At 41.4% G+C, this 22383-nt stretch overlaps 1 protein-coding gene across 6 annotated transcripts in view; it reads right to left on the bottom strand.

The window, feature by feature from the left end:
* SPIN1 (spindlin 1) overlaps window positions 1–18063 on the bottom strand; it is a 57794-nt gene extending 39731 nt beyond the window's left edge. Inside the window, exons 1-2 of one of the 6 annotated variants that reach the window (XM_064439400.1) lie at window positions 17944–18035; window positions 17456–17698 (exon numbers count right to left, since the gene is read on the bottom strand). The gene's annotated coding sequence lies outside the window, so the exon portion shown is untranslated. Of the gene's footprint in view, window positions 1–3576; window positions 3733–16259; window positions 16748–17455; window positions 17732–17943 lie in introns of those variants that run through there. The other 5 variants (XM_064439402.1, XM_064439399.1, XM_064439401.1 and 2 more) reach the window with 5 other exon arrangements.
* Window positions 18064–22383: the final 4320 nt, after the last annotated feature.

The raw sequence follows: 22383 nt of genomic DNA, 5'->3' as shown, positions 1-22383 counted from the left end.
TACAGAACTGTGTGTGGCGAGAGAAAGAACTATACTGGTTAATTCAAATGACCTCTTCACCTTACAGTTTAAAAGGTGGACAGCTGTAAACCCAGAAAAAACTTTACCTACTATAGCTGAACACAAAATACAATTATCACATATGACAGACAAGCACCTTGCGTATATTAAACAAGAGCACAGTCCTGAGGTACACAGAATGAGTAAGATAACCAACATTTCTAGAGAAAGAGCAAAACGTTGTCCTATCTTGTTGTTAAAATCTGTAAAATAATTAAGGCTATCAGTTGTAGATCTACAGGATATTAATTTCTGTTCCATGTATGCAAGGGACACAGTTCTCCTTTTCAGGAGGCAATCATGTAATGTTGTTCTTTCTGACCTGCTTACTATTCATTGCTTTATTGAAACAGTATAGACATGTAAGTACATGACTTGATTCCACAGGAGTTTCTTACCTGTTTTCTGCAGCTAAAGAAGTTTTCAGAGCAGGAACAGATCTCATTTGTAGTCCTCTTATTTCAACAGTATCTTTTATAACAATTAAGGCATCACTTAATCTACTCTACATGGCATGCAACCTATGACAACAAAAACTACTAGTAGTAGAAATGCTTCAGACTTTGTCAATATCCATTTAAAGGCCAAATATTCCAGCTGTGAACAACGCACTGAACACTTGGCTCAATTTTTCAGCCACTCAGCATCTCCTTCTCATGCTGTTTTTAATAGGATGTAAGTATTGCAAAATGCAACTTGAGCTTCTCTATAAAAACAGCTGTTTCTAGGCCTTCAGAAGCACAAGTATTCCTCATGGTAGCTAGTTCCACTAGCAATGTATTGCATTGCTGGTTTAGGTTTGGTATTTTTTTAAATTACTGTAATTCAGCCTTAGGCATGTGAGGTGCACCCTCTCAAAAAAGTCATACATAAGGCTGGGTATTGCTAGTCCTCTAAAATGGAAGCTAGCTTTTCTAGGTTTAAATGTCAGTCCTAAAAGGTTCTCCAATTCACCTGTTTTAATACCCAGCTTACACAACCATATATTTCAAAACTCTCCATTTACATTACATTTAACATCCGTTCACCTGTAAAGCTGGCTGGTATTAAGTTCCTCCACTGAGGTCTCCTACTAACCCAGTATAACGCTTAAACAGGAAAAGGCAAGAGTGTGATTTAACGTGATCTTTTTTCTGTGAAAAGTATTACAAAAGGATGCTTTTCTGTATTGAGGGAGTTGGAGATTCAGCTAATGTCTCTGCTGCAAGAGTAAGATTTGGTTGAAAAGAAACCTCTCTGCTTTTTCTTCCCTTAATTCCCCAGGACACTGGCAATTAAATTATACCTTCACTGACAAATTGGTGACTTGTTTTTTCTATTACCAGCCTTAACATTTAATTCTACTAATATGTAGGTAGTCCAGTCACCTAACAGAGTATGATAATCCTGGCCCAGAAAGCAAGATGAATTTATCACACCATATAATTCTCTTCACATGTCTTAAGAAAAACATTCTTCTAGCCTTTTTTGGACAACAGTGGAAGAACATGTTTTCCCTTCACCAGTAGAGAACATGATCCATACAGTGCCATACCATTAAAAAGACTGTTATGCAAAAACCCCCAACCAAACAAATCCCCCCAAACTAATTAAACTGAACTCTCAAGTTGTGTAACTTTTATCAGCATTTTGTTTCACTAGTTTTTAAAAAAAAGGTTACCAACTCATACAAAACCAAAGCAAGAGTTTTCCTAAAAATGTCTAAATTATTTATCTATAGCTTTTCCAACTACTCCTGAATTATTCCGTATGCTGAAGGCTTCAAAGATAAGTGCTTTCCCCACTCCCTGTAATATGTATATTAAAATAGCATCTTGCAGAAGTGGGCCTTAAGAGTCCTCAAAATGATAATCTATGTTAACCTGTTTCCTTCAAGGTAGGTTCAATTGATCATAGCTAACGCATATTTTCCAAGTCTTGTGCTTCCTATTTACTACTTCTCTATACTTTCCATTTTTACTTTTAAAGTATGCTGCCTAGAATTCTTCTCAGATTTTGTAAGCATGCTTCTGTTTTATCTTTAAAATCACTCATGGAACTTCAATGAAAACTAATCCAAAGACATGCTAAGCATTGTTTCAGAAGCCCCCAGGAGACCATGTTACAAGTTATACCTACAAGCGTCTTCTACAGCTGAAGAAACTAATCTTCCTAACAAAAACTACCTCTCAGCATGCACCTACTATCTATTTCTTATACTTACAGCTTCCATAAGTAGGTTAAATTAAACTATGTTTTCATCAGAAAGCAGCTAGCTCATTGATTAAATCAATCTATTCTGATACAAATTCCCTCACAGTACTTCACTAAGAAAAACATTTCTGTTCTGAGAGATTAGGCATCATCTTTCTCAAAATTCACAAAACTGCCTGTAACCATTGTTACAGATCCTTATGGAGCAAAAATACAGTAATTTTTTAAAAAACACAATAATGATGAGGTAATGACAAATTTCCAGATAGGCAATCTGCTATATACAAACAGCTGAAAAATCACCAAATATTACAAGTGTCTGTAAGTATACCTTGATACCTGCATAATGAACACGGACAAAGAATAGTAACCCAATGAACTTCATCAGCAAGAACTCCTCCATTTTGCCCTGACAAGCTTTTAATAGCTTTGATTAACTGGACACCTCTCTTCGCTCAGACAGGAAGTAATGACATGTGCCTTATGAGCCCTAACGACGAAAACAATCCAAGATATGGGACAATTCACTATCAGTTTTTTAAATCTGTTTCCTGAAGAGTGGTAAAAGATTGCAAACAGTTACTTGAAGCTAATATAAGCTCAGAAAATAACAGAAACTCAGAAACTAACAGAAAGTAAGAAATCCCTATAAATAATTGTAGATGAATTTACATTATTCCAGCCCATTAGTGACTGACAGTGCTGTTTAAACTGTTCAGAGAAGAACTCTGAACTAACAGGAGAAAGAATCATCCTTCAGCATGGCAGAAAATTATGGAAATAATCAGAAATATTATGCTTCTGTGAATGTTAAATTGCCCGTAAAATATTCTAGCACAGCTCCACAACAACCTTTCAACCTGCAGCCTTATTTATGTATCAGGGATAGAAGTCACTGAACTGAAAACAATACAAGAAATACTTTTATACTTAAGCTTTGTGTTGGGTAGAACCAACAAATAAATACAGGTCTCTGAACTTCAGCAACTTGCATAGCACGCAGCCTCTGTCACACCTGCACGTGTATGATACACTGAGTGATCTTTGCAATAGCACTGGAAGCGCAGATATACAAAAAACTGATTCCTCCTTCCCCCTGTGCTACTAAATAAGCTGACCAGAGGCCCATTAAGTTTTCCTGACTGTGGAATTGAAAAAAAGATGGACAAAGGAAGACAAAGGGGTTGACTAACTTCACTTTCATCAGCAGGTATACTTTTATCACACTTTATCTACTTTTCATCCTTTTTTTCATATAAAAGGCACCAAGAAGTTCCATTAGAGGATACAACATTCAGTACTCTTCTGTAGGATTTAGCTCACCTCTGCCCAGAGGTTTTTAGTTCTTGATCTTCCCTTGATCAGGCAGCTGCACCTACAAGAGATGATCATCTTGGCTGGTCCAGCTCAATAGTTCAAAGAGCAAGGCTTATCCCATTGTTTGAGTCTTTGAATCAACTGGAAACAGTTTGGGAACCTCTGATCAAGGCCTTCTTCATTATGTTTAATTATGTGTAGCTCTGGATGTTCCTGGAGTTCTTCAAGAAAGAAAAAAGGCCAGGAAAGGCCTATAACCCACTGCTAAAGATATCGGACATCAATGGTTATGCAATTAACATCCAGACAGCACTAATCTCTAAATGCCACACCTCAAGTCATATGGGCTGATTAGAAGTAAGTGAAAATGGTAACACTACATGTTCACTAAACCAGACAAGGTATCAATACATCAGTTGATTATTACTATTAACTACAGGTAGAGGATTTTGCCTGAAAGGGAAAGAGCTAGTCATCAACACGCATAGGCAAAAAAACCCCAACACTGAAAAAACCAAAGTGACAAAATAATTAAACAAAATTCCTGAGGTAAAATGGGTTGGGAATGGAAAATGACATATGCATAACATATTCAGAATGCAGTTAAGTTAAAAAAAGTGCTCTTTTCAATTACAGGCCTGAAGTTTAGTCTCACACTAAATACGACGAGCTTTCTGAAACTCCATCCAAGTTTCAGGGGGAAAGGACAACTAGATGTCTGCCACTTTAAGAATATCTTTATAAAGAATCCAGAAAACAAAAGAAAGTGAAGTTCTCCAGCGATGTATTCCAGAAAGCCTTGCATGTTTAGTCACTTTTTTAGGGCTTATCAACAGTAAAGCTAGGTACTAGGCATTTGGCTAAAGTTAAACTGATTTAAATGCAATAGATTCTTATTTGATCTGCCTCCCACCTTAGCACTGTCACAACCAGATTCACTAGTAGTTGGCTACAGCACTCAACGACATTTTGCCATATGCCTGCCCTTTGAACAATTCCTTGTTTCCCATATTAGTACAAAAAAAATATATACCAAAAACTTAACACAAGAATCCAAACACTTGGATGTTAAATTTGGTATTAAAAACATACACATTGGCTATTCTACTGGATAAGGATCAAGCTGAAGAAGAAATAGAATTGACTAGTGCCAAATGAGCTTGCAACAGCTTAATTAAAAAAACAGAATGTGCTTGTCAACATAAAATTTTAAGTTCCATATTAATTAATTTACAGGTTTTTAAATTAAACCCCCCCAGTTTCTAGCCTATTTGCTTTCCAACAGCTGAGAAGAACAATTGAAACATTTGTCTATACTCAAACCTTGCAGTCACTCTTTAGCACAGCAAAACTAATTTTGAAAAAGAAATTGCCTATTACTACAATATTATGCACACCTTTGGTACTAGAACAATAAAAACACATTCATAGAGCATTTTTAAAGAGTTGTTTCAGAGCTCTAGTTACTCTTCCCTCAAGCGGCATGGATAAGCAAAACCTCTTGTTTATTCAGGAATGATTTACCCACACCAACAGAAGGCATGGTTCAATTTCAGTATTGTGTCCTCCTCCTGTGGAACCACCATAAATGGCTATAAAATTTTAGCCAAACAGCTTTAAACCCAGTGGAAACGTTTATCACTTTGGAATATTAAGATATGATTTCATTTCTTTTCATCCCCATTGCTACAATTCTTCTTCTGACTTTACACAATATACCACAACTACAGCACAATGACTGTTTAAAGCATCCACAAAATTCCTCTTACAGGCAATGCAAAACTACTCTGACTGAACCCTGCATATGTTCCAACTTACTGACTGATCAGTTAATAAATGCACAGCCCTCCACCACAGCTAAGTCTTACAAGATAATAATTTTATGAAAAATTTTAAGAGATCTACTATTTATTCAAAGCCAGGAGAACCTTTCCTGCATCCCTTTATCCAAAGGTAAATTTTAACTCACTCCTAATTGTTCAGTCTACTGCAAATTACCTTGCATTTAATCACAGGGTAAGAACATGCACAGACACCAGGGTAAGAAGCTGTTACAGCTTGGTGTAACTGTCTTAAGCTGTACACTTTTCCATCACAGCAAAGATGAAACACCTTAGCTGATTCATAGGTAGCTACCCTTCCCTTCTCCTGAACCCCAAAAAACATATGCCCAAAAATAACCACTGCACAAGATATGACAGCAACACCTTATTACTGTACAAGCCGTATGCTTGCTACCACTCTCTGGTAAATGCAAGTGAACTTCAGTGTTCCAATGCAAATACTGTGTCCTTACTCATGCTCTTACAGATGGAGTTGACCCAAATAATTTATTTTAAGTTTAAGCGAGTTTACTGAGTTTGGTTTGGTAACAAAGACAGGTCTCTGGAAACTAGAGAGGGAAATGTCCATCTTAAAAAAAGTCAGACATTTCTCTGTTCTCTGCTTGTGTGTCTCCTCACAGGGGATACTTAGGTCAGCCACATTTGTTTGAAAGACTACATTTAATTGTTATTGTGTTAGTGTGAGAAACATTGTTGCAAAGTCAAAAGGATCATCCAAACATACTGGAAGAGCAAGCCCAAGGCAAACATACCTAACCCTGCTGCTACAAGGTAAGGGAGTGGTAAGTAGCTGCCCTTACCTAAGCCTGTTAGGTTAATTAACCATGGCAAATCAAACTCTTGCGTTCACATCTCCTTAGGAGGCTGGCTGATCTTTCTAAGTGACATTTTAAGTCTACAAGAGTTCAACAATCCAGGCTAGTAACACTGCTAAACACACTTCCAACATTGAGGGGATATGAGCTTCACGTTGTATTTTAAAAACGAGGTGGGGAGGGAAAAATCTGCCATTTGACAGATCACTTACAAACTTTTTAGCTCACCAGTACTCTGTGGATCCCAAGTAACACATTATTCTTGGACATGTGTTCTCAGACCTTAGTGCCTAGTACATTGAGAAGACACCACTGCAACACTAAATTGAAGATAAGCATAATTAAAATATTTTCCTAAGTCAAGCTTAAGAATGTGACATCAGTTAGTTTTGCAAGGGCAAATACTTTCCTGACATACCTGAAACATATTTCTTGTCTAACACAGCAGGCTTCTAAATTTTATTCATGAAGGCCTGCATTAAAGAACATATTTTGTTTCCTGCATTCAGAGATAACAGTTCATGCTTTAACAATCATTGATTCTTACAGTTTACATCCAATTTCTGCAGCTGTTTTATCTTACTCATGACATAATCACTATTCGCCTTCAGTGTGAGCAATGGCAGGCCACCGATTTGGGGGAGAGGGCCAGAAAGCACCAAAAAGAGTGTGTGTGTTTGGTAAGTAAGCCAAGTAATTATACATCAATAATTAAGACTTGTGCTACAGCAACCACTGACCAGTTTTAAAAGCAGACAACACACATGAGCACTCAAAATTCTTATTAGAACATGCTATTATTCACCGCATTGATTAGAAAGTGAAAATTTAATGGTTATGAACCTCAATCTAAGTAACCAATAAGGATATCAATAAATAAGTCGTAATTCAGCACTTAAAAAACCAAACCAAACAAACAAAAAAACCAACCCCCCAAAAAGTAGGGCCACAAAATACTTAAGAGGGACAAAGTTAGAAAACAGTTACCCGCTTTAAACCTGTATACAACCAAAACTATGACAGCCTGTATTATGAGCTCATTTATTCATGGATTTGACATACACATGCCTAAACTTCTCACGTCATCAATACCACATCAACTACAATCATAACAGACACTTTAATGAATCAGAGGTCCCTGTTGGACACAAATACTGACTGCCTCTACTCTGATAAAAATGTAGTTGTCTTTCTTAAATCAGCTTGGACTAAGGAGAGGAATTATACTGAAATGATTGGGTAAGGTAAGGCCTCCCCTAGTCACAATAAAATAGACAAATAACGTTGTTAGAAATTACTGTAATTAAAGAGTAAACAGTAGCATTTTGCAAATTGAAGCATGATTACACCAATGCAAAGACCCTAAGCCCAAAGAACAGAAAAATTTCTCCCTACAGACCCGATTTTAAGAAAAGCTTACAGAGGTGATTAGCCAATCTAAATCAGGAGTAATTTTCATCCTATCTTTGCAATGATCAGGAGAAAAAAAATATGAAAAGGGGACTCAGGGAAAATGCTCTTGCCTTTAATCTGCATCTTGAAAAAGCTGAGCAACCAGTTATGAACTGAATATATGTCTCACCTATCCACCTTCAGCCATTTTAGCTTAGATTAAAGCAGTTCTTGTACAAATGCATTCACGTAACTGTTTACACTGGAAACATAAATCACTTAAGTGAAGGCATTTGGTGTTAAGAATGGCAAGTCTCTTGCCATGACTACTAACCAATGACATGATCTTTGTTTTTCCACCCCAACTGCAGAATATTCACTCACTGTCTACAAAGTTAATACGAATCTCAACCTGAACGGATTATCAGCTTTAAATGGTGAATAGCTGTAACAGATGTCAAAGTTGTAACACACACTAACAGCAAGGCACAGAAAACAAAATTCAGCAATGTATTATGAGCTCTAGCTACATCTAACTACGCTGTTTTTGATAAATTTGGAGGGTCAGTAAAAGAACAGTGCTTTAAAGCAAAAATTACTACTTATAGAAGAGTAGTATAGCTGGAAAGAAAAGGTATCAGAGATTTACTGCAGTCAATACTGGATTCATCAGCAAAGACAATGATAACATTAAACTGCTAATGATACTTTTTCTATAAAAGATGAGAATTATCAGCATTGTGACATTACAGTGGTTTTTTTGCTTAAGTACAGGTCTTTCAGAACTTTGGTGGAAAACAGAACATGTCCTGCATAAATTGGGAGGGGCTAGAACAACAAGGAAAGAAAAATCAAGCTGTGAAACCAGTGACTTTCCATAAAAGCCCTGGAGACATCTGAAACAGACCAATCCTCATACTGCTGGTGCTTTTTAAAACATGGGAGAAAAATGCACAAAGTACTAGTTCTGAAACTGGTAGGGTATCTGCACATTCATGAAACTAACCATAAGATCCTGAAGTATTTAGAAAGATGAAGAACTCTCTCAAGTCACTCTGAAAAGTTATTTACCGGACTGTGGAAAAAGTGTTCTATAAGAGAATGCCTGCATGAGTTTGAGTATATTACAATTTTTGCTGAGAAACAGCTGCCTTAAAACACTTAATTCTTTGTGTTCTATAGTAGTAGAAAGGTGACAAAATGATGGCAAGAGGAAAGCCAAGACTAAGAATGAGTACCACCTTGGAATCAACTTGTTTTCTACCATACCTTGCTTGTCCCACAGCAAAGGTGCTTTCCTTTCCTAGGCTTCGATAATAAGCTCTAATCAAAACCCCTGCTATGAAATTACCTCACTGTGCGTGCAGCACAAAAAGAAATTAAATGAGGAAGTAAATAAATTGAGATAGGACTTCAGAGTGAGAACTTTCCAGCAGCAGCAAATACCTTTTTAGCTTCATATCTAATTATCTAATTTTATCTTCAGAAAGCTCTATATCTGACCTGAACTAGATTCATTAACATAAAAATTTGATTTTATTTCTTCAGATTTTGCCTCAGTCTAGGTATTGGTAATAACAACCACCACCCCCCCAAAAAAACACATCCCTTTTTCCTTTTGGAAAGGCACATACTTATTTGCAGAGAGGACTGAATTGTCCTCTAATACTTGAAAGAAGGTTGAGTCTACTCAACTGAGGAGCAGAAAAGGGGAGAAACAGCAATTCAAAAAGGGAAAAAGTGAGGTATCTTCCAGTGAAAATGGAATCTCAGAAAGCAGGATATCCTTCCCCATAAAAGCAGTGAGGCTTTCTAGAAGTCTGTCCTACAAATAAACAGAAGATAACACAAGAACAGACCACCACTCCTCCGCTGATCCCTGCTTCATATTTAACCCTGTGCTATCCCTGCCCATAGTCTCCTAGAAATGTGGCTAGAGACCTAAGTATGACTGAAAACCAGCATATATATTGAAGAGTGAAGCCTCACCCCACCCCTTTTCCTCCTTCAATTGATTTTATACATATGGAGAAAAACAAAACAAAAACCCACCTCAAATGAATCAATATAAATTCCATTCTTCAAGCATCTAGCCTAAAACTATCCGCTATGCAATGATTCTTTCACCCCTGGTTCCCCACCAAGGTCACAGAAAGATAGTGCTCTTTAAAAACGTACTTTTCATCCATTATTAATACAGCCACATGTCCCTAGTGATATGAAGTAACATAAATTTGTCTCATCTCTCTTCATACAAGCTACAAGTCCACAAACAGATATAACTGTGGGTAGGAGTGAATTTCCCCCCCAGCCTGAACAGTTAGGAGAGCACATGAACCACAAGACAGTTTGCTTGCCCGCTCTGTCTTATGGCTGGCACTAACAATGAAGTATGCATTTATTGACAAAATGGAGGTGCAGAAGATGGAGAGACAATTAACTTGAGGTGCACTCCTGCAGTCTACGACTAGAAGAGATTTCTATCCTTATCTTCTATCCTTTCACTCCTAGAGAAGCCTTTTCCTTCTCCTTTCAGCAGTAGAGAGATGACCCTGAAGGCAGCCATTGTGAATGCTCCCTCCCGCTACCAACGTGATGTCAATCATGTGAGTATCCAACAGTCTCTAGCTTCCAAGTGTATCAAATACCTGCATATACCTTAACCCTAAAAGTACTTAAGAGTCAGATTTCTATTAAGTCACATGAAAAGCAGAATTCACTGTTCATCTATTTTTAATATATTCTTGTCAGAGCACGGATTTTGCCCAATCACATCTCACAGAACTGCAGGTCCACTGATGGCAAAATGACCATTAATGAATTTGTGTGTCATCTTTCACCATTAATACAAAGATCTTCTGAAGGGTATTAATGAGCAAAAGAAGTAATTATGTCCATTTAATAAAGCTCTCTGCAACTGGAAGGTCTTGGGATGGAAATAGTAAATTAATCTCTACCATATTTGCTCCCATTCTGACTTCGCTTTGGTGTTCAGATCATTGCCTAAAACTCATATGGTTATAAAACAGGACATGCAAGCAATTGTCCAGAATCATACAGACATAGGCAACTGTGAGTTACACAACCTACATCCACCAAGTGTTTTTATATAATTAATAGAAAATTGAATTAAGACAGTCTAATCTGCAAACAATTTTACAGTCCAAGTTGAAGAACAGAGATAAGTTACGGATGTGCAGAAGGACAGAATACTTGCCAGTACATGACAGGTACTTACCTTTGCGTACTAGAAGCCTGAGCACCATACTGAATTTTTGCAGACATTATGTTTGTCAAGGCATTTGGAAAAGGTTAACAAGAATTGCCATCATGGAGCTATTCTAGAACATGCCTTCTCCTATGCTACTCAGCTTACAACACTTATATTACATCTAGAAAGCTAGAAATTTCCGTACTTAAAAGTCTCAACAGCAAGCACAAGATTATACACTGGACTTAAGCTACTTTTATTCAGCATACTGGGGAAGAATTCTGTGCATGGAACATAAATACCAAAGTAGGCAAATTAGTTTTGCAACAGAAAAATATTTTATTTTAAAACACACCAGATCAGAGATCTGACATCTAATTAATCTTTCATTTCTTACTCAATTAGGGTAAGAGATTAAGATCTAGCAAAGTTCATTTTTACATTTAAATTGGATTCATACAAGGTCAGAGGGAAAAAAAAAGGGTTTTTTTTGAAAGAGGGTCAAATTAAGGTCTACACAGGTAGAAGTTCACAGGCCTCAGCATGATGACATAGATCAGCTAGAACAGCTTATTATGGTTTAGAGTAAGTCAAAGAACATTACTGGAGAAAAGTTCAAGCTTATTACTTTTTCATTTTATATATGACTGGCCACATCTGGATAGAATATCACTCTAAGAAGCAGCATCAGTGGTTGACATTAAACTGCTAGGTAATGCTACACTTTACAACCTATTTAGCATAGTAATCAAAGCTGATTAAACTTACAAACATTCCCTATATTCATTAATTGTCCTGCTCTAAGAAGACTCTAAGAGAGAAAACAAAGCAACACAATGGACAGGGGAAAAAAAGCCTCCGAGGTACACATTCAGAGAACTACTATCTTAATAGGCTACTCCCAAAGTTATATAGTTGCTTTCCCAAAATTGGGATCTCAAGATTCAAGATTACCTCTGAACCACTAGGAAGACTCTTTAAAAACAAAAGGATGTAACATCTGCCAGTGACCTTAAAGAAAGCAACACATTTTATTGGGAGTACTTTCATTCTAGAGAACTTCCAATCTTGCAGACAAAAGCAGTCTTAGACTTCACCAGGCAGGCTCCCCAGCACTTTGACACTGAAACAGCCAACTCTGGAAACCAGTGTTAAGAACAGTTAGGTTACCACATACCACCTATCACTCAAGAAAGTCCGCTGTAGTGACTGAACCCAGGGCCCTTCAGCTGAGGCAGCTGGCACTGTTAGAAGGGGATTACCAGCTACAAAACAGTCAGAGAAGAGGGCCTGCGTACAGCTGAGCCCAAAGTGGTGAAGTGAAAATAAACGGTGACTTCAAAGACAGCAAGTAGACCCAACACCTGGTCATCATGATAAAAACGTTATCCCTATGCAAGGCCACCATAAGTCAGCAATGTGAGAAAAACCAGGAAACAAATGGAAAAAACAACAACCAAGGAGTAACTAACATGATACAACTTCATTTTGCATGGACTACGATACAGAGCCAAAGGTCTATGGTTCAGCAGTCATTCTGTGTAAGTTAAGGGTTTAATACATCATTGAATCCACAGAACTGCTCTTGAAATAACTATCTACTCTCAACTAGTACTTGTAGGTGCAGGCCTAGAACACCCTACTGGAACATTCAACAATAACATTTAAAAAAAACCCCAAACCAACCAACAAAATCAAACCAATAGCTAAGCAGCTCTTCTTATGGTGCTATCAAAAAGACTATTAAAACCTACTTGCAAGTGCTTACAGTATACTGCCATTAACTCTTGCTCTGCAAGCAGTTCTCAAAAAAAAAAATCAGAATATATTTCAACATAATCTCAAACACCTTGCAATTAACTGCAAAGGTTAGAATATGATTAGAGTAATTAAGGCTAGTAGTCACAACAGGTAATGACAACAATTTCTGCACATTTCAGCATTTTGTAGAACCATTTCAATAAAGTTTCTAAGTAAGCAAGTCAAACAAGACCTCATATAGCATAGACTTATGGCAGTTTCACAACATACATTACAGGAAAGAAATATAAAAAAAATAACTGGGATAGGTAGAGCCATTCTCCATAATCTGACAGCCAAATCAATTTACCTTCCGAATTCCACATATCATCAGCAAATTCACATTTTACACTACAACAGAAAGTTAACTGCAATCACCACACAGTAAAAGCAGTAAGTTTGATTTAAATTATTTTACCATTGTTTGAAATGGATCAATGATGAGGCCCCCTTGTCACTAGAATCAACTGTTGATAGATAAATACAAATTTGTTAACTACATTGTTACAAGGAACTCAACACTTATTCATGTCATAGAAATGTGGAGGGAAACAGTCTGCACATTTATACAAGGAAGGTCACATTCCCCATTCCTTCAAGTCATATGGTTTACTGACATCTAGGTAGTATCTGGGTAGCAAGTGGGACACATCTTCATATATAGAAAGAACTCATTAGAAAAGCCAGTGCCAACAAAGATCAGCATTCACCTTCTGACCATAGAACCACCAAACTCTGAAGGGCAGTAAGGGAAGGAAAATGAGGAAAACAACAAACCAAAAAATCCTCTCACACCTGGCATGAGAAACAAGCCATCTAACCATACAACAGGAAATAACTTTCTGTAGTAGTGATTCTCCCTTGGCTCAGCTTCAGTTAACAGTTTTCGAAAGACGGTTTTTAAACCACTTTGTCAAACTGCTTTTAGTCATCTACAGAAACGTATTCTCATACTGTAATACCAAGAAGTCAAGTTTGATCTCTCTAATACCTGGGGAAAGAAAGGAAAGGAGGCAAGAAAAAAACAAAATGAAAGCACAAAAAGTTTACAGCAACAGACTTCTTTCCTAAAAAAAGAAAGAGGCTGTTTTCTTCAGAAAATAGAATCTTACTGAAAATATTTCACTTGTCAAACATTAAGCAAATTATGCAGTACATTAAAAAAAAACTTTAAAACAGCTATTGCATCAGCTAGATGTTTACATATCTGAACATGTCAAAGAGTGCAGCTTGGCAACAGACAGCAAGGAAAGATAGAGGCTAAGAAGTTGATGGAGGCATACTACTCAGACTGAGAATATACAAAAAGTATTATAGTATATGATCAAATGTGTTATTACCTTCATATTTTAATTAGTGTAGTTTTAAAATATTTATGAAATTACTAAGTCATTATTTACTTGATCAGAGACTCACTAAAAAGTATTTCTTATTAAAAGAAATGGGTTAATTTCTAACATCTTCCAGCAAGCTGATCACAAAGACTGCATTTCTTGCAGTCACCATCTTTTGTCAGTCTCACTTCCCAACATGAAAAAGTAAAGAGTTTTGGAAAAAAAGACTTTATTAGTACCTGGTTTTTAATTTTGTTAAACACAGCCTAGCATTACCCACAATGACAAAAAAAACACTGCAGTGTCTTCATTTGGTGGTACCAAAGACACAAAGATTTGGCAAGTTCTTCAACTAGGTCAGCTCCTCATGGCATACTAAGACCCACAACACTGATTTTTGACCAGCTTATCGAGATAACAAGGCAGAAAGAAAAATCTTCTAGGTGTCCATAGAAGATAACATAATGGCAGGCTATAGCAAAGATCTATAAACAATAAACTTCTCAAAGATAATGAAGTGGAGCTGAATTTTACAGAATCAAATTCAGTTCTGGCAACAAAACCACAATGTACCAGAGTTAAGAAACATAACTATTTTTAAGTGATGCATTATTTAAACAGATGTGTTGCGGATGGCCTATTTTTGTTCTGTTTATTTTGCTCTTCAGCCTAAGAATGAGCTTAAGTATCCAAAGGCCTGTTCTGAGGGAAAAGCTGCATACCTTTTATATTTCATACTTCTGGTAAGAAAGTACCAATTTCAAAATTTGGAGGCTATCATAGTGAATGACTGATCAGCTACAACTCGAACTATCCTAGTGGCTTTACCCATATGGCCTTTATGTTGTTAAACGTAAAAAAAAAAAAGTAACTGCTGCTGGAATCTACTGATATATCAAGTTACAGACTTTTGCTCAGACTTTTCCATCTAGAAGTAGTACAGTTGGCTCAGGAGCCATGACGTAGACACACATTCCAAAATGATCTTGTAACTTGGATGACTCCACTTAAGTTTTACATTGTTGTAAACTCATTATTATAAATTATTTTCTCCTCACCAGTTAATCAATATTTGTTAATGGAATGGAAAAAGCAGCAGGAAAAAAGTATAAATATATGATACTTAATTCTATCATTGAAACGTAGGACTTATTTCTGTCTCAGTAATGGCTGTATAATTATGCCATGCCAGTGCTTCTCCACTAGAAGCTTCCAAAGCAAGGTAGACAAAGAGAGCAGAGCCTAGGATATTTGTTACTTTAGGGCAGCGTGCAGATAGCTCTGGCTAACCATGTATATATGATTGGATAAAGACCATGTCTTTAAATGCAATCTTTGAAAAATGAAACGTTTAGTATGAATTGCAGTAACATGTCCAGAAAGCAATATAAAGCATCGTGTCTTAGCACCTTCAGCATTCACCCTCAAGTAACAACAGATATAAAATCTGTTCCACGGCAGATCACTTCAGATGTGCTCAACGAACTACCTTGAAACGTTATTTTGGTTTTACGTCACAAGCAAGCAGAAAAATAAGCCATATTCATCGAAGCCAGAAGGGGGTGCTCTGAATAACTGAGATGGGGGGTACTGAACTGAGCATTTGCCTTGTGTTAGGAGAGGTCAGAAGCATGCCGTCTTGTTTTAGTTCGGGAGCTCACCTAAGTTCATGATGCCATGCCTATTTTGTTTTTACAAAAAAAGGAATCTGAAAAGCGGGAGGCCTCCTTGTAGCAAAAAGGAAATGCTTCGGTTTGTGCCATTGTCATCACAAGGGCGAATTAATCTGTGACAGAAAACTAGCAACACAAAGACCTGGCAAGTGTTAATTCCAGTTTTGTATCCCATGATTTGTGAGCTGTTTAAGATACTGACAAGGAGACACAGGGAATGCAAAGAGATCCAAAAAAGCCTAGGCTACGGTTTTTACCTACACAATGCCTATTCTGACATAACTAGTTCAGGTCTTTTTCATGTGACTGTACTGAGTTGATACCTTATGCCGAACCACATCCTGAAACGCAAGAAACGGCCCTAGATCATTCTGCAAGTGTAATACAGTATCTCATCTCTGCCAGCAGCACTTTGATGCATCAGCCTCCCCCCACCCAAAAAGAGAAAAAGATACGCACATTCCAATCAAGCCTCTCTCAGCGGGGCTTACCCGGTCTCCCCCCACCTTCCTCCCTCACCCCAGGCCTTGCCAGGTTCCCAAATCACCTTTGATTTTACGTTTCATTTTGTTGTAAACAGCAAAACGAAAGGAGAAAGCTTCCAAAGCAAGGATCCTTACCCTTGAAATCCCGCCATGCGCGCAATAAGGAAGGTGAATTGTTTTTCCTCTTTTTTTTGGATGGGAGATGAGGGGGGGAGGGGGAAGAAACAAAAGCCTAAACGGAGGAGAGGCTAAGCGGCGGAGACAGAGGGAGAAGGCGGAGACCCTGGTGGAGCAGGGCGAGCGTCAGCCATGTTGTGTGTGTGTTGGTCCAGTATTTACAAACCTGCAGCTGCAGCAGCGCTTGGAGTCTGAGAGAGGGGAACGGAGGGAGAGAGAACGGCGAGGCGGGAGGAGAGGCAGGCAGAGGGAAGGGAGGGACGGAGGAGGGGAAAGCGGCAGCAGCAGCAGACAAAGGATCCCAGCGCAGCGCAGCACGCACACACTCGCTCCCGCACGCACTCCCTCTCACGCAGACGGGCCGCCTCACACCGCGGCAGCCCTGCCCGCAGCCCCGCCGCCAACCCGGCCCGGCAGCTCCCCCTCCGGCTGCCGCCGCCCGGCCCCGCCACCGCACTCACGCCCCCTTCGCCCCGCTTTCCCAAGGCGGCGGGATGGGGCGGGGGGGCCAGGGCACGCTATCCCACGCCTCCGCCTCCCCCGGCGTGCGCTATCCAGGGGGAGGCTTATCTGGCAGCAGCCCCTCGGCGGGCCCCAGCCCACATACAATGGCTCCGCAGAGGGGAAGGGGAGGCAGGCTGGGGGGGGGGGGGGGGGGAGGGAGGGAGGGAGGGAGGGAGGGCGGGCGGCCCCAAGTCCTCCCCTCCGGCGGGGGACGAGGCGGTGTATGCGAGCGGGGCCCCGTGCCAAGGCAGGGCGGCGGCAGCCCCCCGCGGCCGGGAAGGGCGGGGGTTGCCAGGGAGCCGGAGCGCCGCGGGGGGAAGGGGAGGGCAGGGACGGCAACATGAGCCCCGCGGCCGCGCTGCCGCCCGCCTCCCGCGGCTTCCGGGCGGGCGGCGGCGCGAGTGCGGCGGCGAAGATGTGGCGGGGCCGGGGCGCCGCGGGTGGATACATAATGTCAGCCCCCGGGGGAGGGGAGGGAGGGGAGGCTGGGCCGGGCTGGGAGCGGCTGCGGCCCCGGCTCCCCCCACAGCGACTCCCTCCGGCTCTGCCCGGTACTGGGCCGGGCCAGGCCAAGGGCGGCGCGACGGGCTGCGCGCTTCCCCCCCCACACACCCCCCCGCTCCCCTCCCCCGCCCTCCCCGCTCGCTCACCTGCCGGCGGGACGGGGTGCCAGGCGGGCGGCCCGGGGCTGCCAGCGCCGCCGCCGTTGCCGCAGCCCCCTGCCTTGCCAGGCGGCTCAGTTCCTCCGCGGCGGCAGCGGGGACGACCGCTCCCCTTCTCTCGTTTGCCCCCCTCCGCCGCCGCCGCCGCTGCCTCCTGCTCGCCTCTGCCACATTTGGATCCCTCTCTCCCTACACGAGCTCCGCCGCCAGGATAGAGGCCTCCTCACCTTCCTGCCAAATAGTGAGCCACCCGCATCCAGCCGTTCAAAACACAGGGCCGGGCCCCGCCCTCCTCCCCCCTCAGCCCCCCCCGCAGCCCCCCGCCCGCCGCCGCGCAGGCGCACTGCGGATCCCAAACTGCGACAGGAGCGGAGGACGCGCTCCCCCGCCCCGCCCCGCCCGCCCTCGCCGCTCCCAGCGCGCCTGCGCGCCCGCGCCGCCGGCCGGCCGCCGTTTCGCCCTGCCCCGTTACTCACCGTGGCGGCGGTGCCCCGCGGCGCTGCCGGGGCCCTCCGCCGGGCGGGTGGACGGCCGGGCCGCCTGGCAACACGGCCTACCCGGCCCCGGGGCGGCGGGCAGCCCTTGCCCCGCCCCGCCCGCTCTCCGCACGCAGCGCGCCCGGCGCCGCCTCACGGGCGGGCCGCTGCGGGCGGCGGCGGCGGCGGCGCCGCTCAGCAGCGGCGGCTCCTCCCCGGGCAGGCCCTGGGGCCGCGGCCTGCCTGGGGCCCGGGACCACGGCTGGCAGACCCAGTGGTTTCACGGGGACTGGCGTTTTCCGGCGGGTTTCCGCGGGGTCCCCGGTTATCTTCCAGCCCTGAAACATCGTTCGGGTGCTCCGGTGGTGGTGTTTGTACAGGGAAACCCAAGAGGGTGCGGGTACCTGAAGGCTGGCTGGTGTTTCATGTGACCAGGCAAGTGGTAGAGGCCCTCGGGTATGCGGGTATGCCAGGTACAGTGCGATCTCAGAAGCAAAATGCCGCATTTTGCACTGAATGGTCATCTTGTCACAAGAGAGGCAACATGATTGGGGTGGAGAAGGAGTAGTTGCCTCTAAACTTGAAAGGGTTCGTTCAAGATCGTGTCCTTGTCACCCATGGGACAGGGAAACAAAAAAGGGGATGGGGGAACGCATTGAAAATCCCAGCCAAACAAAAGCCCTGGTTACAGGTTCTTTGCGCAGGCTTGGTGGGCTACCCTTAGTGCTCCCAGCTGTTGGCTTCCAGCAGGCTGACGGGGCAGTGCCTGAGAGGGGAGTTGATGGAAAACCTGCAAGTATTCAAGACTGTTCTTCAGGTATTTGCTAGGCCACAGATAGTGTCCTCTACTGCACCGTTAGTATTAAATCCCAGGACATCTACGAAAGAATCAGTTAGCTTCTTAACTGTCACGGAGAGCTTTTTCTAATTAATGAAATGTGCACAATCTAGGTGGAGTTAAACACAAGGAAATTCAGTAAGAAATCTTTAGATGAAACTGTGTATAAACCCTTAATCATGGGAAAGAATAAAGTAAAATGATCTGTAGACATTCTAATAGAAATACAATACGGTGTCATCAGATCCTAATCCATGCAGTTGGTGCATCATTCAAGCATACACATCTAAAAGCCATTCACAGTTTCAGACTGATAATGAAATGGGAAACATCAGTAAGTAAGGTTGTGTTACCCTCTGAGATTAAGTAATTTGTTTTAACAATGAAAACAGCTGAACAGCTGGGGCCTGATCTGCTTTAACAAATCAAATGGGTATTTTATTCGAAGTGGAGCTTTGCAAGTGTATCGTTACGTGATACAACTCATTTCTGTTGCGACATGATAAGACAAACTTCCCTTCGCTACGGCAGCCATAAAGCATTGTTAAGTGTAAGGCTTTTGCATGTGGGTAGGAGCCACATGTACACTCGGAGTCCAAGAGATGAAATTTATTTGGGGGAAGATGATGTGAGTCAAAGGATTGGTACACGTTTGGAATTTCTTGGTTTCACAGTGGCAGATACACAGGGTAAGATCAAATTCCCAGTTTACACTAAGGGATCATGTCGTTCTTTGACAAAAAATACAGAAGATGAATGTACAGGCATACATATTTTGCTTAAAATTGTTGCTGACAAAACAGGAGAACAAAGAATGAAATCTTGAGTCAGCCCTCTGTTAATTTCACAACTCTCAATTTCATTAAAAGGGACTGTATTCCCAGTAATTCTTCTGACAAATGGGTTCCTCAGTTTCTGGGACATTATCTGTTTACAGTTTAAAGAAACTTACAACAACGATGACTAATTAAAGAGAGACGCATCAGAGAGCATTAGGAAAAGAGAGAGAGAGTAATAAAGCATGAAAAAGAGGGCTTTGCTTTCTCACAGGAGTAAAGTGAGGAGAATTGTGCCTGTGTTTTAAGTTTTGTAGTGAGTGGTGTCAAAAGCCCTCCTGTCTGTTTTGGACCGTCTGACTTTCCTTCCTTTCTTCTACTTCTCTCTCTCTTTCTTCTTGTATGCAGTTATTTGAAAAACTTGCACTGATTCTTATGCAGTCTTTTAAGATTTACCTGTGTTAACAAAAGGGGCCCTTAAAAGCACTGTTTGCGGCAGTACCAGCAGAGAATAAAGATTGCTGTTAATCTTGGGCTGAGTTAGGGGAGTCCTAGTAGATGTCTTCTTCTATAGGGAACAAAAGGGAGGTTCCAGAGAGCCATTACCCTGGAAAACCCTCCCTGAGCAGGATCATCAAGTGCTAACAACTCTTTCAAGAACTAACTGCTCTTCCTAGTTTTCTGTGGGTACTGGGAATTCTCCACAGAAGGGGACTGCATTTTCATGCCTTTATGGAGAAATGCATGATCATGCATTCCCATCCCCTGCCCATCAAAGCTGTGGTGATCCCTGGGCTGGCATGGGAGAGTGTCCACTTGACTGAGAAGCATTTGAGATTGGCTGCCCATCAAACCCATTTGTTCTTTCTTCTGAATTGCTAATAGCTCCTGCCTGACTTGCCCTTAGGCACGGCAGGACAAACCTAACCGTTTAATCCTTTCCGCTTTGGATCTGACCTGCTTCAGCCAGACTGCGTGAGTCAGCACAGATTGTCTGAGCACAAGCTTGGAGCTCTGCATTACACTGCCCCCAAAATGATGGTCATTCAGGTTATCTGAGGAAGTGTATGTGGTCGTGTTTGTACAGAGAAGCCCAAGACTGTGCAGCTACCTGACAGCTAACTAGCATTTCACATGGCTAGGAAAAGTGTTTGTAAGTAATAGAGGCCCTCAGATGTTGACAAAAGCAAAATAAAAGACTGCATTTTGCACTAAGTTCTCTTCTTTATGGAAGAGAGCCAGCATTATTTCTTGGGATGGAGAAGGTGTAGTTCCTTCAAAATCATGTCCTTGTCATCTGTGGTACAGGAAAACAAAAAAGTGGGTGGGGGAACTCTTAAAAAAATCCCAGCTGAACAGAAACACTGGTTACAAGTTTTTTACACAGTCTTGGTGGACTGTCCTTAGTCACCTAGCTTTTAGCTTCCATTAGGCTGGCAAGCCTTCCATTAGAGTTTGGCAGGTATAGTATGACATACAAGCACGGTAAGACTTTCTGTGATACACCCTGGTCAGAAAAAATCTTCAGTGCACAAAGACAGCATGAAACACTCTTCATGTGGCTTCCTGTACCTTAAGAGTGGAGAAGAGTTTGGAGGCCATCATATTCTGAAGTCAAAAAGCAACTTAACCTAATTAATGACATCCTGTGAACTGCCTTTAACTTACCAATGTTAAAAAAAAAGAGTGCTGTACATAAAATTCCTAGAATTTTGGAATGCTGTAAATGCTACCAGTTTTTCTGGGAACAGTATGGCTAAACCCTTCCAGAAGTCTTGAAGGCTATCGGGATGCTTTGGGTGGGAATGTGGTTCCCTCCGGTTCCAAAAAAACTTTTCTGACATCTTCCCAACCTAAGAAGAATCAGCCTTAACTACTGAAGAATCAGCACCCTTTTGACTTGATGGTAGAATCAAGAACCCTCAGAATCCAAGTGGGAAGATCTTTGCTTGATCTGAATTTGAAAGAGAAATGTCATCTTGCCTCTGAGCCTGATTTTCAACCAACATCTTTAAATGTTGGGATCCATCATCCAGTTCTGCTTTAACTTTGCTTTAAGTGAATCATTACAGGGACTTTATTAAAAGGTAACTTTAATTTGCTCCTTGGCCAATTTATCTTTTCCAAGCAAGTTGCTATGAAGCTGATACAGAGATAATTTAAAATTAAGAGAAACTGAGGCCTCATTCCAATGTGTTTGCTGAATGATGTGGTTGCAACATTTATGAAACGTCATGCCTACAGGAACCAAACATCTCTCTTCTAACAATTTCAGTAAAACACTAATAAGGTTCAAATTTAGGTGATCTACATTAAAACCTGCCTTAAGTGAATCCTTGCATACATCAGGAAGTGGTGAATAAAGCTCAGATTTTAAGGGAAATGCTCCAACTACTACTGAACTAAAACTCAAGATCTATCAGCTATTTCTACGTTCTGCTTGCAGAGAGTGACTTCTAATCGATGTATTTAACTTCTAGGAGCAGGCTTACAATGAGTCTGCTTAGAATTGAAACATGTAAAAAGTAAATGAAAAAAACTGTGTTTAAATTAAATCAGTACTTCAATTTGAGCAGAATCCAAAAACTAACTGAGGTTCTAGAGGTTGGATGGGGAAGTTTTTGTGGCAAAATTATTTTTTTTTCGTAGTTCAGTCTCAATTCCTGATTAGCTTTTTCTTCCTATCAAAAAAAGTTCTTCATTTTTACCAGTGTAGTTACATCCCTTTTGTATGTAAATGATCTATGTGTAAAGGAATGATAAACTACTGAAGGGGGAAAAGAGTCTGATAAATATGCTTGGAGAGAAGAGTCACAGATATTAACC

This window comes from Phalacrocorax carbo, chromosome Z, assembly GCF_963921805.1.
Source record: "Phalacrocorax carbo chromosome Z, bPhaCar2.1, whole genome shotgun sequence".
In the NCBI taxonomy this organism is placed as follows: domain Eukaryota; kingdom Metazoa; phylum Chordata; class Aves; order Suliformes; family Phalacrocoracidae; genus Phalacrocorax; species Phalacrocorax carbo.
The sequence above is the reverse complement of the archived record's forward strand: the minus strand, read 5'-3'. Positions and strand labels throughout refer to the sequence as shown.